At 35.3% G+C, this 21,766-nt stretch overlaps 1 protein-coding gene and 1 pseudogene across 1 annotated transcript in view; both read right to left on the bottom strand.

Annotated features, from left to right (window-relative positions):
* SNX7 (sorting nexin 7) overlaps positions 1 to 21,766 on the bottom strand; it is a 174,543-nt gene that overhangs the window by 140,496 nt on the left and 12,281 nt on the right. The gene's annotated exons all lie outside the window — the stretch shown is intronic.
* On the bottom strand, positions 11,538 to 11,822 carry LOC122480818 (annotated as a pseudogene).

The following is a 21,766-nucleotide window of genomic DNA, read 5'->3' as shown; positions in this document are numbered from 1 at the left end:
TTGTTCTTTGGTCAATGGTAGGCAGATGCATGAGCTTAACTCAAAGTAAGGGTTGTAGTAGTAGGAGGACCCTATGCTTGCCTCATTCCTTGAACACAGCTAGATAAATATCAAATCATTCTGAATGCCCAGAAATTGATCTGATGACTGACAGAACAAACTGCACACTAGAGGGAGAGAAGAGGCCACATCACTGAAGGTAGGAGGTGTGGAGATGTGGTTTTGGGGAGAAATGGATTGGGGCTGCTGTGGAGGGGAGAGAGCCCTTCTTGTGGAGAGAGGCTAGAGAGAGAGGAGCATGCAGGGTTTTGCACAAGGAAAACACTTCCCAAAATCCATTGACTGGAGAAATGAGAGGGGCTGATTTTTGTGATTTTTTTGCAACTCATGGGGCTCAAAGACTAGAGTTTTAGAGGTCCATGATGTGGTTGGAATACAGCATGGAGGGCATTGCAGTGCTCCTGTAGAGAAGGCAGGCAGGTTACACAGAGATAGATGGGGCAATCTGAGAATCCACAAAGACACACTGGGAGAGACGGTTGCCTCTTCTTGGAGCACATCTGAGAGAGGGGGCACTGCCTCTCTGAGGACAAAGGAGCCAGTGGGTGCCATTTCCCTCTCCAGCCCCTCAGCATAAACCAACTTCAGTAAACAGTACAGCACAAACACTAGCTGCCTAAACTGTTTACATCAAGTCCCATCCCTCTATGCTCTGCTAGTACCACTTTTCTTGGGCAAGTATGCCTGAAAACCAGCACTGTGGGCCCATGCCCCAGAAGACCAGCACAACCCCCACCCCCCACCACACACATTGTGTCTACTGACCACAGAGCTCTGCAAATCTTCAGCTGTAAATAGCATTCATCTGGAAATAGCATCTGATATTTTTTTTTCAACGTTTATTTATTTTTGGGACAGAGAGAGACAGAGCATGAACGGGGGAGGGGCAGAGAGAGAGGGAGACACAGAATCGGAAACAGGCTCCAGGCTCTGAGCCATCAGCCCAGAGCCTGACGCGGGGCTCAAACTCACGGACCGCGAGATCGTGACCTGGCTGAAGTCGGACGCCTAACCGACTGCGCCACCCAGGCACCCCATCATCTGATCTCTTTTAACAAACAACAAGAGCACACCTAGGTAAAACTCACCACACTTTGGACAAGGTCCAAAAACTCCCCACGGCAGGAGAAACTATGCAGAGGACTAACCTGGGGGATAGAGCAGCCATAATACAGCAGAAGAGTGCACACAGCATATACCAGAGATACTTCCTGAGGCACCAAGCCCTGGACAGCATATGAACTCTTCTTCATAAAGCCATTACTCTCAGAAGCAGGAAGCATACCAGGCTTTTCTAACACAGAGAAGAAGACAGAGACCTACACAAAAAGCCAAAATGGAGGAATTCATACCAAAAGAAAGAACCAGAAAAGGTCATGGCCAGTGATTGAATCAAAACAGATATAAGCAATATTCCTGTCCATAATTTAAAGCAGCAATCATAAGGATACTATCTGGACTTGGGGAAAACATAGAAGACACCAGGGAGTCCACTGCAGTAGAGATAAAAGAGCTAAAAACTAGTCAGGTGAAAATGAAAAATGCAACAACTGAGATTTGAAACTGACTAGATAGAATGACCACAAGCATGGAAGAAAACAGAGGAACGAATAAGAGATATAGAAGATAAAATTATGGAAAATAATTAAGCTGAACAAAAGAGAGAAAGAAAAACTTTGGATCAGCAATATAGACTTAGGGAACTCAGTGATTTCATCAAACATAATAACCATTCAGGGGCGCCTGGGTGGCGCAGTCGGTTAAGCGTCCGACTTCAGCCAGGTCACGATCTCGCGGTCCGTGAGTTCGAGCCCCGCGTCAGGCTCTGGGCTGATGGCTCAGAGCCTGGAGCCTGTTTCCGATTCTGTGTCTCCCTCTCTCTCTGCCCCTCCCCCGTTCATGCTCTGTCTCTCTCTGTCCCAAAAATAAATAAACGTTGAAAAAAAAATTAAAAAAAAAAACAAAAAAACATAATAACCATTTGTATTATAGGAGTCCCAAAAGAAGAAGAGAGGAAAAGGTTTACTCCCAGAAATTATAGCTGAAAACTTCCCTAATCTGAGGAAGGGAACAGACTTTCAAATCCAGGAAGCACAGAGAATTCCCATCCAAGTCAACAAAAGCTGGCCAATACCAAGACATATTGTAGTTAAATTTGCAAAATATAGAGATAAAGAAAAAATATTAAAAGCATCAAGACAAAAGAAGTCCCTAACTTACAAGGGAAGACAGATAAGGCCAGCAGCAGATCTTTCCACAGAATCTTGGCAGGGCAGAAGGAGTGGCATGAAGGAGTGGCATGATATATTAAATATGCTGAATGGGAAAAATATGCAGCCAAGAATACTCTATCCAGCAAGACTGTCATTCAGAATAGAAGGAGAGATAAAGAGTTTCCCAGAAAAACAAAAGCTAAAGGAGATTGTGACCACTAAACTAGTCCTGTAAGAAATATTAAAGAGGACTCTTTGAGGGAGGAAGAAAGACCAAAAGTGACAAAGACTAGAAAGGAACACATAAAATCTTCAGATGATTACTCTGAATGTAAATGGCCTATATTCTCTAATTAAAAGACATAAGATGTCAGAATGGATTAAAAAAAAAAAAGACCCATCTACATTCTGCCTATAAGAGACTGATTTTAGAGCTAAAGACACCTGCAGGTTGAAAGTAACAGGATAGAGAAACAGTTACCATGCAAATGCATGTCCAGAGAAAGCTGAAGTAGCAATATTTATATCAGACATACTAGATTTTAAACCAAAGACTGTAACAAGAGATGAAGAAGGGTACTATATCATAATAAAGGGGACTATCCAACAAAAAGATCTAACAACCATAAATATTTATGCCCCCAACCTGAGAGCACACAAATATATAAAACAATTAATAACAAACATAAAGGAATTCATGGATAATAATACAATAATAATACAGGACTTTAACACCCACTTACAGAAATGGACAGATCATCTAAACAAAAAATCAACCAGGAAACAATAGCTCTGAATGACACACTGAACCAGATAGACTTAATACATATATTCAGAACATTTCATCCTAAGCAACAGGATACACATTCTTTTCAAATGCACATGGGACATTCTCCAGAATAGATCACACACTAGGTCACAAATCAGGCCTCAACAAGGAAAAAGGATTGAGATGATACCATGCATATTTTTAGACCACAATGCTAAGAAATTTGAAGTCAACCACAGCATCCTCTGCAAATCTCTCACTTGTGCCCATGGCAGCTGTGACTATCAGAGAGAGATTACCACAGTCCTGGCCTTGGCAACAGCAACAACTTCCTCATTCACTGGAGCCTAGCGGTGAACCTCAGAGCCTTGAGTGGCCTTTCCTGACTCTCTCAGGTCTTTCAGTGAGTGTGTAAGCACTTGATTTTCTGTAATAAATTCCTTCCTGTTAGAAATGCCTGTTGTGATTTCTGCTTCCCTTCTCTGAACACTATCTGATAGATTATTTTTGGTGATTGGCCATTTATATTTCCTTGTTTATCAAATACCTATTCATAATCATGGCCCACTTTTATTGTTCTTTAAAATTAATTTTTGGAATATTGATTCTTCTTCCTTTTTGTGTTACTCCTTTTTCCTGTTTTTTTTTAACTTTAGTAAATGTTCTCTTGTCATACAGAAATTTTCATTTGTATGTATTCCAATCAAGTATTGTTTTTCTTTATGACTCCCAGTTTCCTCTAATGCTTAGGAAGATCTTCCTCACTTCAGGTTATAATATACTTGCCCATATTATTTTTCATGCTTTGTTAACTTTATTCTTTTTTTTTCTTTACTAAATTTGGAATTTATTTTTAAGTGTAGTATAAAATAGGGTTACATACTCATTTTCTTCTGAATTAAGAGCCAATTGTCCTAAAATATTAATTATAACACTTTCTTTCCCCCTTTCACATGTGATTTTTGTATTCTTGAATTTCATTGAATTTCATATGTGAATCCATTATTAGGACTTCTATTATCTTTCACTGATATTTCTGTATATCTTTTTTTCATCACTATATATTTTTTAATCACCATTGGTTTTTAATAATATTTATTCTCTGGTAATGCCATTCTCTTGAAAATTCTCACACATCTATTTTTTTCTATGAATTTTGGAATGACTTTTTCCAGTTCAAAAAACTTTGTTAAGCATTACACCAAATATGATTTAATTGCATTAAATAGATAGATAGATAGATACATACATACATACATAGAGATAAGTACACAAAAATTTGGAAAGGATTGATACTTTAGGACTATTAAGGACTATCTAAAATCAAGTACTGAAAGAGCATGTTTCTGAATTTATTCAGATTATATTGCATGATTTTCAAAAAATCTCATAGTTTTCTTCAATAGCTTGTAGTTTTCTCATTAAAGTGCCTATAAATGGGACAACATATACCATGCAATTACATCTTTCTAGTCACTAAAATAGTGAAATGATTTATTCACTTATTCATATATCTCACTGTCTTTCATGTAGTAATTAATGAACCCAATGATTTATTACTTGAGAGTTTGCCCTATACATCTCTTGGTACTATATATAGTCACAAGGGATTCAGGAACCCTTAGAAACTGTTATATACGTGTGTTTTCAGGGGAGGGGAGTCTCAACTTTCAGGAGATTCTCAAAGGACCCCTTAGTTCGAAAAAAGGTCAAGAATCATCAATATAATAAAAAAGAATGAAGTATTAATACATGGTACAACATGGATGAACACTTAGATAGATGATAGATGATAGATAGATGGATGATAGATAGATAGATAGATAGATAGATAGATAGATAGATAGATAGATAGATAGATATACACAGATGATAGATACAAAGATAGGTGCAGATGTAGATGCAGTGTATTGGTTCTATTTCCCTAGAGAATTTTGACTAAAAAAGTTTTCAAATATTTGGGGATTTTCAAGAGATCTTTCTATGTTTGATTTTTAATTCATTCTATTATAGTCAGAAAATATGCTTTATATTTATTGTATTGTGTGTATAGTCAGACAATACACTTTATATGATTTAAATATTTTTTAAATTTAGTGAGAATTGTTTCTGCCTCAAATATGACAGTCTTGGCAAATATTATGTGTGCATTTGAAACTAATGTGTATTCTGCTGTTTTGGGGTAAAATGTCCCAGAAATGTGTTTTAGGTCCAGTTACTTGAGAGTGTTGTTCAAATTTTTATATCTTTACTGATGTGGTATTCCATTATATAGGATACTTGTTTTGTCCATTTTGCAAGAGGGAAGCTGAAATCTCCCACTGTAATTACGAATTTTCCTAGTCTCATTACAGATCTGTCAGTTTTTGCTTCAGTATTTTCAAATTCTGTTCATAAGTTTATAAATGTTTAGGACTGCTATATTAATATTTGAATTGACCCCTTTATTTTTATGAGATGACTTTATGCATGACTGTATTTTTACTGAAGTGAAATCTACCTGTTCTGATATTAGTATAGTCTCTTCAGCTTACTTTTGAGTAGCAGTAGCATTTGCTTTCTATTTATTCCATCTCTTCTTTTTTCTTTCTTATTTGCTTTCTATTTGTCTCATCTGCTTTTTCTCCTTTTTCCCTCTGTTTGTCTTCTTTTGCATTGTGTATTTTTTATTATTTCTATTATTTCATTTCATCTTTTTTGTTCATTTACTAGTTATAACATTGTCTTTTGTTACTTTAGTGATTGGATCAGCATTTATGGAGTACATCTTTAACTCATCCTAGTCCATCTACCTGTAAGTAATGTTATCCCACTTTACCTTGAGCATAAGTTCCTTACAAGAGTATCCTTTGACCTCTCCCTTCTGGCATTTGTGTTGTTGTCCAACACTTACTTCCACGCATGTTATAAACCCCAACACACAAAGAAAAACTGCTGCCCTCCCATGTTGTTATTCATCCAAAGCTGACTTACACAATAGATTACTACACTCCTGGGAAAATGGTCCCCTTTCTCTATAAATGAAAAAAAGATGGCCTCTTTCTGCCTACAACTAGAGACATCCAGGTTAGAAGAGGACAAAGTAATGTCTCTTAATGCTTTCAGGAAACCATATTCTTTTTGAAATAAGTATTTTTAACTTTAAGTGTGTTTTACCAAACTTTAGCTGAGGTTGTTTTCTTTTGATGGTGCTAAGCAATAATTGCACTAGCATCTAATGATCTTGTGGGGAAAACACAAACCATATACACATGATTTACAGCATACACGCCATTTTATATCCTAACATTGATAATAAATAGGTGATTATGTTTATGAGCACATATAAATATAGTCTTTATAATTCAGTATTCGGATTTTACCTTGTGTAACAGCTAATGTCAACTATTTTGCATCTTAATATAATATATAAAATGTTTATAAAAGGTACAGGCACACTGGGATATCTTGGTTCAGATAACTTTATGAATGGGTTTATAGCTTTTGGAAAAAAAAGGGATATAGTCACAGAGAAGTATATATATATATATATGTATACACATACATATATATAGTTTCATATATATGGTTTCATATATATATATATGTATACACATACATATATATATAGTTTCATATATATGGTTTCATATATATATATGGTTTCATATGGATAGACAGATAGATAGATAGATAGATAGATGAAAGAGAGAGAGGTTTTAAAGATTTAGCTCATTGGCTCATGTAATTGTGGGGCCTGGCAAATCTGAAATCTGTTTGTCAAGCCAGCAGAGTAGAAATTCAGGTAAGAGATCATAGTGCATTATTGAGTCTGAAGCCTGGAAATTCAGGAAGAATTTTTATGTTGCAATGTGGAAGCAGAATGCCTTTTTTGGGATACCTGTCTTTTCTCTTAAGGCCTTCAACTAATTGTGTAAGGTTCATTCACATTATGGAGGATAATCTATTCATTTGTTTTGTTTTGTTTTAAAATATAATTTATTATCAATTTAGCTAACATACAGAATACATACAGTGTGCTCTTGGCTTTGAAAGTAGATTCCCATAATCCATCACTTACATACAATGCCCAGTACTCATTCCAACAAGTGCCTTCTTCAATCTGCTTTATTTCTATTCAACTGATTGTAAATGTAAGTTACATCTAAATACCATTACAGCAACATCTAGACTAGTGTTTGCCCAGACTATGGTCACTATGCCATAGTCTAGCCAAGTTGACATATAAAATTTACTATCACAGAAAGTAAATAACACATATCTAAATTACCTATTGGTCAAAGAAAAAAATCAAAAAGGAAATTAAAAATATATTTTTATCTGAATGAAAATTAAAACACAATATGGTAAAATTTGGGGGATGAACCAAAAGCAGTGGAATATTATGCCACTAAACATTTATATTGTGAATGAATGAAGATCCTGAATCAATTGGTTTAGCTTCCACCTTAACAAATTAGAAAAGAAAAAAAATAATAAAGCAAATGAAACACAAATCAAGCAAAAGAAAAGAAATAATAAAGGTCATAGTGAAAAATCAATGAAATATAAATCAGATCCAAATGCTAGTCCTGCTCTCATATTTGAGAAGATCAATAAGATTGGTAAGCCTCTATTTAGATCAATCAAGAAAAAAATAGAAGACAGAAATTACCAATATCCATTCTGTCCTATTGATCTGTGTGCATATTCTTTCACCAATGCCATATATTCGTTCTTCTCTTTATTGTCATAACTTATATGTAGTCCTGAAATCAGGTAGTGGCAGTCTTCTATGTAAATATTTTTCAGAACTGTTTTGATTATCCTGTTTCTTTGTCTTTCTGTTCATATTTTAGAAGTAATTTGTAAATACTAAGAAACAAAAAACAAACCAAAAAAACCCCCCAAACTTTGGGGGTTTGATTAGAATTGCATTGACCTACAGATTAAATTGAAGAGAATTTACATCTTAGCAATATTGTCTTCAAAACATAAACGTAGTGTATCTCTCCATTTATTTAGGTCTTCTTTGATTTCTTTCATCAATGATATTTTTTTTAGTTTTCTGCATATAAATTCTGTACAAATTTTGTTAGCTTTATTCCTAAGATTTCATATTTAGAGTGCTAGTGTAAATGGTATTTTTAAAATTTAAAATTCCAATTTTGCTGATAATTAAGATTGTGATTGACTTTTGTATATTGATTTTGTATCATGAGGCCATTCTAAAAATAGTCTTTAGTTCCAAGATCTGTTTTGTAGACATTGTGGTTTTCCTACATATGTAATCATATATTTGGATATTGTAACTATGTAGTTACAAAGGTAAGAAATAATACTATGTCTTCTAAATAATTCATATTTGGAAGAGACAAAATTATCCTCTTAAAAAATACATACAAAATTCTAATCACGATAAAACTGTAGCTTAACTGATGTTTGTAAACATATCTAAAAAAAATGTTAATAGACAGGAAATTTAGAAAAGATAAGCCAAAGGGCAAAGTGTTGACATTTAGAGACTAGGAATTAAACAACCACCACATGTCAGGGATGATAGACACTGAATTTTAAGGAAAATGAGTAATGTTTCTGTTGTAGACAGGAATGACCCATCATATCTGAGCATGGCCTGGATGAAAATACCTCCATTTGTCTGATTTCATTTCCTCCAAACATCATATTGACTATCATTTGGCTTCAGGTTCTAAACTCAGAGTGCTTTGGTTCTCTTCAGCCCCAGCATTCAAAGGTTAGCTGCAGACTTTTCAATTATCTTTAAGCTCTACTTCCTTCATTTGCAAAATAAAGGTAAAGATAGCACTTCTCTCATAGGATTGTCATGAGAATTAAATAAGATAATACAGGCCAATTTGCTAAAGCAGGCATTCCTAAGTAAAAGAGACATGGCAGATATCTGAGTTTCCACTGTTTTTCCTGGCACTTCTCTTAAAAACACGGCCAGATCAGAAAACCCCAGTAGCCAGAGGCTATGGAGTATACTGTTGCTTCATAAACCCCAGTAGCTTTCCAGGTGTAATCCCATAAGGGTAGAAAGAGGGCTGGGAGACACCAAAGACAGAGGCCACTCAAGATTGGTAGGTGATAGGTTTAATAAGTCAGGGAATTTAATTAGGAGGCTCATCTTGGGCAGCTAGAGATGAGTAGATTTCCACACCTGCCTGCCAAATCTTAACAGTTTATATAGAGGCCTTAACTGGATTCAGTCATGTATACTATCCAAATGGTATCAGCAACATATTGCTCTCTTAAGGCTATGTCCTTGAAAATGGCTCCCATTGTGGGAACAGGGGAGACAGCTTACATTTCAAACACTGGGGAGGGATGAGGACACTCTTACTGCCTGGGTCCAGTTGTTCAGTCAACTGACATCACATTAACAGTTACCTCCTCTAACTCGTATCAAGGACTGTGGGAGCATAGGGGGGCTGGAGATCATGGAGAGTTTCCTACATGAGGAAAGTGAACAGTAGCAATTAGACTCCTCTCCTGGGGCTTCCCAAATGGCTCAGTGAGAAGCAAATGGGCACCTGCTTGTGCTGAGGACATTATCAACCCAAAGTGGACTATAACAGCCAGTAAGACCTTCCTTTACCCCTTCTCTCTAATGCTTCCTTTCTTTTCCCAACCAAGGAGATGCTGGAAGGAGGAGAGACATTGTGGGGCAAGAGGAATGAAAATGTCCACCACATGGCAGCTCCTTTCCATTTGCTATCTTGCAGGCACTGGCCGTGAGAAGGTGAGCACTGAATTATCTATAAGATAGAATCAACTGGATTTTTAATACCTGAAAACAAAATCAAGCTTATATATCCTACCAAAAATGTCTTACGAGACCAAAAAGGAAAAGTAAATTATTGAAGAAAAAATATAACATGTTCATATTTGTACTCTGCAGGAAACAGACTGGGCAATTAACAGGTTTTTGTAACTGGAAACATTTTTTCCTAATTGGGAACTCTTATTTTTTAACTTTTTCATGTAAAAAAAAAGGCTTTATTTTCCTTTTATCATATTAATGAAGTGTTGAAAAAATATATGTAAAATGTGAAGCATACTAATAAAATTCACAACACAAACCAGCTGAAATTTAAGAACTAGAAGGTCACAGATATTATCTACTAAGTGCTCTCCCCTATTGCACATACCTGTTTCTACCCTAGAAGTCATTGTTCTCTTCAATTTGTGTTCAAGTATCATTGTGTAGCAGACACTGTCAGTGCCCCACCTACATTCCCTTGGTATTCACAATTCCTGTAAATGCAGATGGAGTATTCCTGCAAGTGTATATGTAACACCATGCCTAGGGGATTTCTTTGGAGTGGATAAGGCAGGCTAGAAGTTCCAGAGAACTTGCTTTTTGATCTTTTTTAGTATCATTTAACACACACACACATACACACACACACACACCTCTTAGCAATACATTGTTCAGTTTTGTGGTATTATATATGTGATATCATATATTATATAGTTTTCTGACTCACTTTTTTCACTCAACATCATGTTTCCAAAATTCATCTTTTTTTTGGCATATTTGTAATTCATTAATTTTATTACTATGTATACTGTCTTGTGAATAAAGTTGAATCAACATAATTTTTTTGGTTCTCATTATTTAGTCACTGATGGATATTTGGATTGCTTCCCTATTCTTTCTGTTATGAACACAGTGCTACTGTGAACATAGTTATATAAGAATCTCAGGGCACCTATGCAAAAGTTGTATCATAGTAATGTTCATTCCAAAGTGGTTGTAGCAATTTACACTCCCTCCGGTATAAGAATTCCCATTGAACCAAATGCTCTGCAACATTTGGTCTTGATAGCTTTCTTGATTGTTTTGTAGTGCTGCCTTTATCATGCATTGAGTTCTCATACATATATAGGTGTGTCTGGACTCATTGGAATAGTCAGCGGTTCATTTACATGCTATTGCACCAATAGCATATAACAGTTATTACTCTTTTGTAGAATATCTTAATATATCTGGTAGAACATGTTTCCCTCTTTTGTTTTTAATCTTTTATGTTTTTTTGAATTTTAAAGTACATCTGTTTAATTATATTATAACCATTAATGCAATATCTGCCTCAATAATTTCATTCTGACAATAAAAAAAGATGGCATAATGATGGTTTTAAAGCTGGTTCAATCACAATTTTAGAGCCTTATTTATCAAGAGTGAAAACAGAAGACTATTAAAAACAGCTAAAAAGGTAACATGTGTCATAGTGCTCAATGTTTCTGTAACTGTTGGTAAGGCTTACACCTACGTCTGATGCAGAATTCTTAATGACACTGAAATAGTTATTTTCTCAACCACAGGGTATGTACTGGTACTGTGGGTCTGGGAGAGACTGGGGATGGGTACTACTCCTTGTCTCCAGTTGTGACTATGCAACAGGAGCAAGTGCGCTTTGTATCTATTCCAGAAGCCCGTCCCCTCCATAAATAACATCCTCCAGATATGTAGCAGCTTCGTGGCTTTCTTCTTCCAGCTTATACAAGCTAGCAGCCTGTATGTAAAGCAGCTGTAGATTCTTCACTGAGTAATGAATGGATCAAAACATCCATGTCTTTTGCTGTTCTTGCAATCAGTGCAGCAAAAAGCTAGACGTATTCTTCTGTAAGATTAGTTGGCAGATCTTCGTTCATTGCACTTCATCAGGCAAAGGGGCGGGAGGGCCACAATGCTGTAACACTCCAATGGCATTACAAAACTGGTCTGCAAGGGCACTCACCACGTCCTGCAGCTGTGTGAGCCTATCAGCCATGTTCCTCCACGAGCTAAGGGAGGCCAGAGACTCTCTTTTGCTTTTACAGGTTAACTATCTGTGGCTCATTTCTTTTTCTGAAATAAATTTTTGAGTAATCATTCTTCAAAACATACAACAGATTTTGTTTGTGGTTCCCTTGAATATTTATTTAGGTTGATTTAGACAGTAGTGACTTCTTATAATATTGAGACATACGCAAAAGCATGAAACACCTCTTTATTTAAATCATCTTCTATGTTATTTACAGCTTTGAGGTTTTGTTCACAGAGGTCTTATGTATTCTTTTAAGAAAGCAATTTATTGTTATTGTTGCTATTGCATTATCCTCTTAAAGTTAATTTCTATTTGGCTATCGTTGGTCTAGAGAACCAAATTTCTCTTAAATAGGTGTTCACATTATCTGCAAATTATGTCAGTTTTATATCTCATCTTCTATTGCATATATTATTTATTTTTCTTTCTTTATAGTCTTTGCCAGAACCTCCAATAGCATGTTAAATAGTAGCAGTGTTAGTAGACCTTTTTGTCCTGTTCCTCATCTTATAAGGAACGCATTAAAAGTTTTTCCATTAGGTACAAAATTTGTTGTAGGTTTTGGTATATATATCTTACAAGTTAGTCTTCTTCTATTCTTAATTTGCTAATAATGCCTTTTAGATAATGACAGCTTGCCTTTTATCAAATACGTTTTTTGCCTCAATTGTAAAAATTACATAATTTTTTCTCTTTAGTCTATTAATATCATGAATTATAATTGATTAAATTCAATTTATTTTAAATTATAAGACTATTCACTGGATGTGAAGAGAGAAATATGACATTTAGAGCTGCTGTAGTGTGGGCAAAGACCTTGTTTAACAGTGAAACCAATACACGGAAAAGTAGCAGAACAAAACTAAGAGATTAAGACAACCAGATCCTGATAATATTGTATGCATTGTGGCAGGAAGCCACACATGAATTCAGTACTCCCCTAAACATTTGTTGGGTAAGCCAATAAATTATCTGAAACCAGTGTGAGTTTGCTTTTGAGGTACTTAATTTGAAAACATTAGTCACATAATTCAGGATTTGGTTTTTTTTCAGCTAACACTATTTATGAAATAGTCAATTCTATCTTCATAATTTTGGATGCCTCCTTTACTTTGACATCAATTTGCAAAAATTTATGGGTCTGTTCTTTAACAGCGCTCCACTTCTTTGTCTGTTTGGTTTATTCCTATACCAGTGGCATTCTCTAGCTCTTCATAGAGCTAGAACAAACAATCCTAAAATTTGTATAGAACCAGAATAGATCCCAAATAGCCAAAGCAATCCTAGGAAAACAAAAACAACAACAGCAACAGCAACAAACAAACCAAAGCTGGAGGCATCACAATTCTGGACTTTAAGCTGTATTACAAAGCTGTAATCATCAAGACAGTGTGGTACTGGCATAAAAACAGACATACAGATCAATGGAACAGAATAGAGAACCCAGAAATGGACCCACAGATGTATGGTCAACTAATCTTTGACAAAGAAGGAAAGAATATCCAATGGAAAAAAAGACAGTCTCTTCAGCAAATGGTATTGGGAAAACTCGACAGCGACATGCGGAAGAATGAACCCAGACCACTTTCTTATACCATACACAAAAGTAAACTCAAAATGGATGAAAGACCTAAACATAAGACAGGCAGCCATCAAAATCCTAGAGGAGAAAAGAGGCAACAACCTCTTTGATCTCAGACACAGCAAACTTCTTGACTTCTTTCCAGAGGCAAGGGAAACAAAAGCAAAAATGAACTTTGGGACCTCATCAAGATAAAAAGCTTCTATACAACAAAAGAAACAATTAGCAAAACTAAAGGGCAACCAGTGGAATGGGAGAAGATATTTGCAAATGACATATCAGATAAAGGGGTAGTATCCAATTCTGTAAAGAATTATCAAAATCAGCACCCCAAAAAACAAATAATCAGTGAAGAAATGGGCAAAAGACATGAATAGACACTTCTCCAAAGAAGATATCCAGATGGCTGACAGACACGGAAAAGAATGCTCAACATCTGGGAAATACAAATCAAAAGCACAAAGAGACACCACCTTACACTTGTCAGAATGGCTAACATTAACAACTCAGGCAACAACAGACGTTGGTGAGGATGCAGAGAAAAAGAAACTCTTTTGCACTGCTGGTGGGAATGCAAACTGGTGCAGCCACTCTGAAAAACAGTATGGAGGTTCCTCAAAAAATTAAAAATAGAACTACCCTACGACCCAGCAATTGCACCATTAGGTATTTATCCAAGGGATATAAGTATGCTGTTTCGAAGGGGCACATACACCCCAATGTTTATAGCAGCACTATCAACAATAGTCAAAGTGTGGACAGAGCCCAAATGTCCATCGACAGATGAATGAATAAAGCAGATGTGATGTAATATTACTCAGCAATCAAAAAGAATGGAATCTTGCCATTTGCAACAATGTGGATAGAATAAGAGTGTATTATGCTAAGTGAAATAAGTCAGAGAAAGACAAATATCATATGACTGCACTCATAGGTGGAATTTAAGATGCAAAACAGATGAATATAAGGGAAGGGAAGCAAAAATAAGATAAAAACAGAAAGGGGATACAAACCATAATAGACTCTTAAATACAGAGAACAAACTGATGGGTGCTGGAGGGGAGGTGGGTGGAGGGATGGGCTAAATGGGCAAGGGGCATTAAGGAGGACACTTGAGATGAGCACCGGGTGTTGTATGTAAGTGATGAATCACTAAATTACTAAATTCTACTCCCAAAATCATTATTACACCTTATCTTAACTAACTTGGATTTAAATTTAAAAAGTATATATATATATATATATAATGATTTTCTTTTTAATTTCTTTTTGATCAACAAATTTTTAGAAATGTATTGTTTAATCTCCAAATGTTGAGGTTTTCTAGGAAGCTTTCCATTACTGATTTTTAACTTAAATTTGCTATGGTTAAAAAAAACAAACTTTATGACTTCATTCTTTTTAAAATTGCTGAGATTTATCTTATGAATGAGCATGAATATGTTTTATCTTGGTGAATGTCCTATTTACACATGAAAATATTTATGTTTAACTGTTTTTGGGTAGATTATTTAGATATATAATAATTTCATATAATTATTTATTATTATAATTATATTATTTATTATTATACCACCTATTTTATGTATTCATAAGGTCCAGTAGATTGTTGGTGGTGTTATTAAAATATTCCATAACTTCATTTGCTTTTCTGTCTTATCAATCACTGAGAGAATATAGTTGAACTTAAAGTATAATTGATTTGCCCGTTTTCTCATTTTAGTTGTCAATTTTTGCCTCATTTGTTTTGAGGTTTGATGATTGTGTATATAAACATTTAAGATTGTATGTTTTTGGTAAATTGATCCTTTTGTCATAATTAAATGAATATATTTTTCTCTGGTAATGTTTCTTGTTTTGAAATCTACTTTGGCATTAATAAAGCCATTCCAAATTTCTTATGCTTAGCACTAACATGGTATATCTTTTTCTATTTTTTTTTTTTTTTACTTTTACCTATTATATTTAAATAGATTGCTTTAAATCAGCATGGAGTTTGGTGGTTGTTTTTTTTAAAATCAATTCTGATAATCTTTGTCTTTTACCTTCAATGTTTACCATTTTCATTAATATAATTACTGTTATCTTTGGGTTTACATCTGCCATATTGCTATGAATTTTTTTAATTTTCTTGTATGTACTTTATCCCTTTTACCCTCTTTCCTATAAGTTTTATAATATCCATTTTAACTTCTCACAATCTACCTTCAAACAATATAATGGCACTTCATATATAATTAATAATCTTATAAGCATGTAATTCCATTCCTCTTGTAGTCTTTTGTGTTATTTTTTTGTCATACTAAGTCCTACTAAACTACATTGTTACTATTATTGCTTGAATCTATCAATTATGTTCAAAATTAATTTTTTTTAATTTTTTTTATTTATTTATTTTGAGAGAGAGAGAGAGAGAGAGAGAATGAACAGGAGAGGGGCAGAGAGAGAGAGAGAGAGGGAGAGAGAGAGAGAGAATCCCAAACAGGCTCAGCACTGTCAGTGCAGAACCCGATGCGGGGCTCCAACTCATGAAAGGTCAGGAGATGAACCCTTAACCAACTAAGCCACCTAGGTGCCCCAATGTTTAAAATTAAATAAAAAAACGTTATCTCTAACATATTTAGGAGTGAAAAAAGAATGGTTCCCCCTAATATTAGGAACAAAGGAAAAGCAAAAATGTCTCCTTTCACCATTGCTGTTTGATACTGAACTGGAAATCTTATTCAGTGCCATATACAGAAAAACAAACAAACAAACAAAAGGCACACAGATTGTAAAGGATGATAGAGAAGTGTCTTCATTCACAAATGACATGAGAATGTACGTAAAACTGCCTATCTTTTTTTTCTGATGGAAAATTCAACTTATTGCCCCTATTTGTAATAATTCCTATTTTAAAAGAAGAAGGTTCAACTTCTCAGCTCTGATCTTGGGAAAAAAAAAAAGAAAAGATAATCTAAATAAATACAAAATTTATGTTTCCATCCTTAAGAAAATATTTTTCTTCTTGTTTTGGTTTTGTTCTTTTTCTTCTCCTTTTCCTCCTCCTTCTTTCCCTTCTCCTTCTTCTTTTACTCTAGTTTCTTGACCCGTTTCTTCTGAGAAGGAATGAGAGTATCTTTGCTAAATTCAGGAACTTCATTCAGAGATTATATTTTGTCTGGCACGTAATCAAGAGTGCCATCAGAGAGGACCAAAAGGCTAAGCTTGGTATTTGCTCATCCACCTTATGTGAGGCAGGCTATTTGAATATTTGTTGAAGCATTGGAAATCATTGCATTTTCTGCACATTTAAAGATCCACCACCTATACCTGTGGTGAGCATAATATAATGTATACAGACTTGTTGAACCCCGATGTTGTACACCTGAAAGTAACATTGTGTATCAACTACAATTCAATAAAAAAATAAATAAATTACATATAGAACAGAAAAACATAAAGACCCACCATCTTTGCCTATTATTTTCTAATGAAAATTAAACTTACAAATTCTACTTAATATGCAGAAAAATTTAACACTCCTGGGGAAAGTTTTATTTCTGTAAGTACTTGATGTATCACCTCAATTTTTATTTTATCCTAATATGAGTTGCAAAGAGTTGAAAATAATATAATCATTCTTTGTGTGTAGATGAACTCATGCTATACAAAAGTAGTAATAATGATGTTAATTGCTATGAAAAGGGCTTAAACAATGAGAATTCCTGCTAAAACAATAACAGTGGAGTTATTTAATAAATGTAAAGCAACTTGAGATATATTATCAAAGACTGAAATTATACTGGCATATAGTCTCAATTTGTGTTTAAAGTTCTTATTTCTTTTTGTCATATTTTATCAATGTTTAAGTGAATGCTGTCAACATGTTTGAATGCAACTGAACTCTACTATAGCACTTAGATGATCATTTATGAATTTTGACACGACTCTTGAGGATTTCTATTTAATAATGTTTCTTTAAATGCATCTCAGATGTGAGGTAAATTCTGGAGGCTGACAGAATCATATTTCTAAAGGGTTGCATTTGTCCTGTATTCTTGCTGTTTACTTTAATGTTAAGTAAAACCATTAGTCTACCTTTAAGATACAGCTTACAATAGAGAAGTAATAAGGTTTTTTGAACGTTTTCCAGTATTTGCCTCACAAAAGTGACAACAAGAACAGATCATTAAGATTTGAGCAGGTACTATGATCTAGTAGGTACTCTTCTGTATTTTATTACAAAGGATTGTCCAGGAGAGCTAGTCTACATTTTGGCATATTATTTTGAACTTACTTTAGAACATTGCTGTTTAAAATAGTGCTTATTAAAACAAACACCTCATCTTATTGCAGCCCCCTCTTCACTTTCACTGTAAGAAGACTTTACAACATAGTAATTGAGAGGGGTCTCAGTGAGATTTTCTGGTTTTGTCACTTCCTAATTCTGGGACCTTGGTCAAGTTCCTTGAGCTCTTTGTGCTCCTGCTTCCTTACATACAAAGAAGTAATGATAATAGGATTCATTTCTTAGGGCTGCACTTTATGAAGTAATTTATGTCAGGGTTATAAAATTGACACAGAGGTAACACCTAAATTAAATTAGGAACTCATATTACTCTGAATTCATAAAAAATGTTTAGTTATACATTGTTGCCATATTTGACAAAGAAAAAAAAACACAGGAAAATAATTCTTTCATTCACTCAGTAAGGAAATATTGAGAGCTTACTATCTGAGAGCACACAGGGCATGTACTAAGCATTGGAGAAAGGATCAAACACTGTTTCTGACCTAAAGGAGGTCACTGGCTGTGGGCAGACAACTGAAAAGACAATACAGGATGGTCTCTTCTAGGATGAGGTAGAGCTGGGATCTGCAAACTTTTTTCTGAAAAGGGTCAGATAGCTAATATTTTTGGCTTTTTGGGTCACACGGTTTTTGTTAAGTACTCAGTTCTGCTGTTGTGCTACAGCAGCCATAGACAATTGTCAGCAAATAGGCATGGGTGTGTTCCCCTAAAAGTTTCTTTATAGACACTGAGATTTAAATTTTATATGATTCCCTTGCATCTTCTTTTGGTTTCTTTTTAAACCGTTTGAAAATATAAAAAACATCTTTCTCTTGGACTATACAAAATAGGTAGTAGGCCATATTTGGTCTGTAGACCACAGTTTGGGGAGTGCTGAGACAGAAGAAAGATTAAGGTTCCTGTGAAAAGTGGCTCTAAGTAAAGTCTTCCTGGAGAAAAGCATGACTGGCTGAGGTTTAAATATTGAGTAGGGATGATTCAGGTGAAAAAGTGAAGGAATAACATTCTAAGCAGAAAATAACGTGGGTAAATAATAGCCGCCAATAATAGTCATTAAAACGGAGTACTTATTTTGTGCTATGCACTTTAGATACATTATTTAATTAACTCATCCGAATCATCCATATAAGACAGTCATTATTATATCTATTTTGCAGAGCAGAAAATCGAGACTTAAAAAAGAAAGTACCTTACTATGGACATGTAGATAGTAAGTACCAAACAGGCATACTGAGATCAGATGTAAATGATTCTATGCATGAGCTCTTAAATATTATATTATACAATCCCATTAGATTTTAAGCTATTTAGAAACCAGAAAATACCATGTACAAGGCACTGAATAGATTTGAGTTGGTAAAGAAATGGAGATCGGTGCTCTATTAATGAGTTTGGCATTTATCCTGAGGTGAAGAAAGAACTATCACAGGATTTTAAGCAACAGAATCTCATGATAAGAACTGTGTTTTAGGGGGTACCTGGGTGGCTCAGTCCGTTAAGTGCCAGACTCTTGATTTCAGTTCAGGTCATGATCTAATGGTTCATGAGATGGGCACCCCCCACCCCCGCTGCCCTCCCCTCCCCTCAGCCTCTGCACTAAAAGCACAGAGCCTGCTTGGGATTTTCTCTCTCCCTCCCTCTCTGTCCTTCCCCCATTCAAGTTCTCTTTCTCTCTCTCTCAAAATAAATAAATAAACATAAAAAAAGACATGTTTTAGAAAAATGATTCTAGCAACATGGTGGAGAAAAACCCTTTGCCAAGCAAGGGCTCCAATAAATACTTGTTAAATAAATTTTTAAAAAAGGACAGTGTATGAAAAGGGTTAAAACAGGATACATGAAAGGCAGTTGGAAACTACAGCAATGATCTAGACAAGAAGTGATGGTGTCTAAATGCAGACAGTGACTGAGGGAATAGAAGAGGAGATAACAGACATATCGTAGTTCTCAAACTTAATTCCATAGCGTAATTACTGTGGTGCTTTTAAAAATTACACATAGTTAACCTCATCCCTGGAAATTCTGATTCAAAAGGTCTGGGTGGGTACTAAGCATGTGCATTTTGTAAGGTGTTCATGGGTGATTCTGAGAAGTAGGCACTCAGGAAATAGAATGAGGGTCACATAAATAACGGCACATTGACTAAGATTAGGAATAAATGAAGGAGAAGATAAGTTACAGACTAAAGAAGCTGCAGCAGAGTCATTGTGGTTGCTTTCAAATGGTGACATAGGACAAACGCTAGAGTGGCCCAGAGCTCTGGAGGAGAACCAGACAGCTGATAGAGAGAGGGAAGTCAGTAATCATTGACAGAAAGAGGATTAAACACATGTTCTTTGAGTTAAGTAATGTTCCATGCTGAATTCAAGATCAGAATAGCTCAGAGGGCAATCAGACATTTGAACTCAGGCCTACTGGCTTCTCAGTATCTTTAAAACACATCACATTTCAACTTTGGGTTTGTCCTTAATTAGGGTCAGTAAGGTTCTGCATGCCAGCATGGCACCATAAAATTTCCAGAAAAGAGGCATTTGCTAAGACTGTAGTCAAACACGGAGTATCAGCTGAGTTGGCCAAGAGGAGACAATCAGCAGCAGCAATAACACTCAGTGCACACGAGCTAATCAGTGGCACCCTGGGGAAGGCAGTTGCCACAATTAGCGAAACTTTTTGCAAAGCTGAAACAGAAGCTGGTACAAGAGAGAATGGGCTGCACACTTAGTCAACACCTACAGCAATTTCTAAAAATGTTTCATTTAATAGAAATAGTCCATGCCATCAGTATGAAGGAGAATATCTGTCTTTTGTCTGTTGGAGAGAAAACATACATACAACTCTCATAAAGATAACTAAAACAATTTTGATTAAAAAACGGAAAGCCACAGGGGCGCCTGGGTGGCTCAGTTGGTTGAGTGTCTGACTTCGGAAAACAGGTCATGATCTCACAGTTCGTGAGCTTGAGCTCATCGGGCTCATTGCTGTCAGTGCAGACCCAGCTTTGGGTCCTCTGTTCGGATTAAAAGCTCTCTCTCTCTGTTTTATCCTTCAGTCTTTCTCCTCAGAAACAATAATTTTTCAACTATTTCTAATTTTTTCCTTGTATTTGTATATAATACACTTCTGTTGCTGTCACTTGGCTTAATTTTTAATATATTATTTGCTTTATTTTATACTCGTTCTCCTATCCCCCATTAATTCTCCTCTGCATCTTTTTAAAAATAGCTGTATCACAACCTTTAAGTCAATCGGCGGTGCTTACCTCATGTTCATATGGATATTATTCATGGCAGAGCCAAGTAGCATATCATGATTGTTTCCTTTCTAGTACAATCTTCTTTACCTTCCACATGCCTGGAATAAATAATTCTCTTGCTTTTTCATTTCATTTACTTTAAGCCTGTGTTGCTAATGCTTTCCAATCGAACCAACAAATTCCTATGGCTTTCCAAATGCTCATACAACTAACCTCTCTCTCTCCTTACACACACACACACACACACACACACACGCACACACACACACTTTCTTTGTGGAGAATGTCCTCTAGACTCTTCTATTTATTCTCTGTTCTGGACAGGATTCATCTATTACACAGATATCCCTTTGGGGACTTCTTTTCCTACTCTTCTGCTTTAGGCCCCTGTTTCCTGGATCCTATAGTTTCCTCCTTATGGATTGTTGCCTTTTTTTTCTAGATGACATTCTTCACTAGCTTTCAGAGAAATGGTGCCTGACAAAGTCTATTTCTTAGTCGTACTTTTTTGAAGGTGTTTTTTGCCATTCCATGGAATTTAAAAATTTTGGTTATTGTATTTTTAGCTTCAAAGTATTTTTTGGGTGTCCCTTTATCACAGCATCTCTTTCATGCTAGAAATGAAATAAATCTTATCTGTTTTGGTGATATTAATTTAGTGATTTGCCAAAGTTTTCTTATTTTTCCCTGTGATACTGCTGCGGTCAACATACTAAGAGAGTAAGTCCAGAGGTAACAGGTGGTGGCTAGAGAATGGAAAGGTTTAAAATGGGGTTATG

The sequence above is a fragment of the Prionailurus bengalensis genome, chromosome C1, assembly GCF_016509475.1.
Source record: "Prionailurus bengalensis isolate Pbe53 chromosome C1, Fcat_Pben_1.1_paternal_pri, whole genome shotgun sequence".
In the NCBI taxonomy this organism is placed as follows: domain Eukaryota; kingdom Metazoa; phylum Chordata; class Mammalia; order Carnivora; family Felidae; genus Prionailurus; species Prionailurus bengalensis.
This window is presented reverse-complemented; position numbering and strand designations above follow the sequence as displayed.